Below are 2,971 nucleotides of genomic sequence, written 5' to 3'. Positions count from 1 at the left end.
ACCTGAACCTGTTCAGCCTTCAAAAGAGAAGGCTGAGGGGGGATCTTGTAGCATGTTATAAACTGGTTAAGGGGGATCATCAGGCGCTGGGGGAGTCCCTGTTCCCCCGAGTGCTGTAAGGAGTGACCAGGAACAATGGTCACAAGCTGGTGGAGGGAAGGTTTAAGTTGGACATCAGGAGGTGGTACTTCACGGTGAGGGCAGCTAGGGTCTGGAACCAGCTTCCAAGTGAAGTGGTGCAGGCTCCCACCCTGGGGGTTTTTAAGAGGAGGTTGGATGACCACCTTACTGGGGTTGTTTGACCCCAGTGCTCTTCCTGCCATGGCAGGGGGTCGGACTAGATGATCTGCTCAGGTCCCTTCCGACCCTAGAAACTATGAAATTAGTTTGCTGCCCCTACAGCTGTGGATCTAAGCACCGAGCTCTGTGCAGCTTCACAGCTCTGCAGGAAGCCCTGTAGGCAGCCTGGCAGCAGCCCGGGAAAGCAGCTCCACCCAAGAAAAGCAGTGAACCTGATCTTTTTTTTCTCTCTCCTGGAGCCTGCCTGAGCTGCGCGGGGGCCAGTGTTTCCCTCCGTGGCTGCAGTGACCTCTGGGATGCCCAAATCGGGTGCCTGTGGGTGGTTGCTGCCTATGGGGGGCTGCCACTACCACGGAGGGAAGCACCACCCCCGCAGGCCAGGGACCGCTCTGCCCACGGGCAGCTTGCCTTGCCTTGCCTTGCCTTGCCTTGCCTTGCCTTGCCTTGCCTTGCCTTGCCTTGCCTTGCCTTGCCTTGCCCACCAGTGTGTGCATAACATGGGGGTTTAATTAGCCCTAAATTGAAGTGGTGCTTTTTAAAACCCACCACTTCAATTTAGAGCCCTCATTTCGTCTACACACTCCCCACAGTGTTAAAAGCATTCTGCCTTGCTGCGGGCTTTCTAAGTTCTTTGCAACAGAAGAAATGCTTTGTTATTTTTCTGTAGTCAAAAAAACTAGTGAAAACTAAAGAGCTAGCATTTTCCAAGAGGTGCCTTGAGTCTGCAAAGGGGTGCCATATATCCAAAAAGGTTGCGGACTACTATAATATTGTATAAGCTAATGGTAAATCTCCCTAAGCTGTTATATCAATAAGATCTGTTATCTGCTTTGGGTCAGCAGAGAGACTTGTTCTCATGCAACTAAGTCTGTCATTCCATAAAATAGTAGAGACAAGTTAACCTACACACATGGGGCAAGAATAGTAGAGGTGCCCATGGCAGACTGGAGGTTAAAAGGGTTCAGAAAAAGCAATTCAAACTAGTTCAGCCTATCTCAAGCAATGGCACAACAAAAAAATTCCCTTCTCACAGCTGAAGCTACATGCAGTTTGTACCAGCCTTTGTTTGTACCAGCCTTTGTTGGAAATCCTTTGTTGGAAAGGGCAGCATATAAATCTCATAAATAAATAAATAAACCCTGGAGACAAGTCAGTATCACAGGCTTCACAGGATCTGAGTTAATACAGACAATGCAGATAGTCTTGCTGTACCCAGGCTCTTGCTTTCTTCTTTTTGGGAACATCAGTGGAAGATGCACCAAGAAGATACACTGAGACATAATATTTAGCTTATTTCAAGGCTGCTGATACTTTGAAGTTCAGGTTCTTTGGGTAAATCCTATATCTTTTATTAGACCAACTCAAATAGTTGGAAAAAAATCTTCTTTGCAAGCTTTTAGGTACAATTACCCTTCATCAGGCAGAGGAAGCATCTGCAGGTGCTCTGTGGTCTTCCTGGCTGGAGTAGGAAAGCAGTTAGAAGCCAGTACTATGCAAGAAAGCCAGCCAGTTAAAATGTAAATTGGGTTAGTCAACAGGTGAGACTCAGGTGTGTGCGGGAGGGGAATGAATGTAGTTACACCCCTGCTACTTTGAAAGCTTTTTTTAATGAGCCAGAAATCCTTTTCCACCTGTAAGGCATTTACATGGATTTAGGCCTCTAAATGCAGTCCTATTCCATCCTCCTCAAGTCACTGAAAAACTGTTAACCCAAAAGGTGGATGGGTCCTCTTCCTCCTCACTGCTTTTTTGTGACTTACTCTTAACACTAAAATGAGTACTTGGTACAAAAGTACAGGTATTAATGGATTTCAGGAATTCAGATACAGTGGATTAGGATGGCACTTAGGCATTTGATAGAATCTGGCCCTAACTGTGCTGAGAGGGAACCTGAACCAAAGAACAGAAGCTGCCTGACAAGTTATTTGTGATTAATGTGGTACATATTTCATACATGAATTATTTTTGGGCAAATATTATGCTTCCATAACTGGAAATTAGTATACCAAAGTGTATAGAACAAGCAAATTAAAGTACTCATTAGAGCCAACTGCAAAATGTGACTTTCCAAACCTATGAGTCTATGATTCTCAGATATATCCAAGACAATTTTCTTAAAGGTACCATGGCAATCTCAAAACTTAACTATATCTATATTTGAAAAAAGGGTAGATGGGCAAATCATCTTAAGCGCAGTAGCTACACTTAAAAAGTAAAGCCCAAATGCTTACATTCAGCATGGAGATGACTGAAGTTTCCATACTGTTGACATACTATTGATTTCTTTGCATGAGAAGAATATGATTATTTTGAGTCTACAATCAGTTTCCCTTCCATTTTGTTTGGTTATCATAAAATGATTTATTGGAAGTGAGGAGTAAGCAATATGTAAGGCAGTTCAAATAAAATATTTATATGCAAGAATACTGGATGCATCTTAGTTCATCTTACCTTACCAGGTCTATAATCAAGCTAATAAGAGAACCCTCTGTTCTGAAAAGACTAATGTTTCCAAGCACCTTGTAAGTTATCAACAGTATGTAGTACTAGGGGCAATGTGTACGGGATGCACATGGGTGCACATGCACCCCCTGAGCGTGGCGGTGAGCCCCCTACAAAAAGGTGCCACTGACGCTTACCACCACTGCACTCCCACTGCTGCCAGCGCAAC

The sequence above is a fragment of the Gavialis gangeticus genome, unplaced genomic scaffold (genome assembly GCF_001723915.1).
Source record: "Gavialis gangeticus isolate Ggan-Ray unplaced genomic scaffold, GavGan_comp1, whole genome shotgun sequence".
NCBI classification, from domain to species: Eukaryota; Metazoa; Chordata; order Crocodylia; family Gavialidae; genus Gavialis; species Gavialis gangeticus.
The sequence above is the reverse complement of the archived record's forward strand: the minus strand, read 5'-3'. Positions refer to the sequence as shown.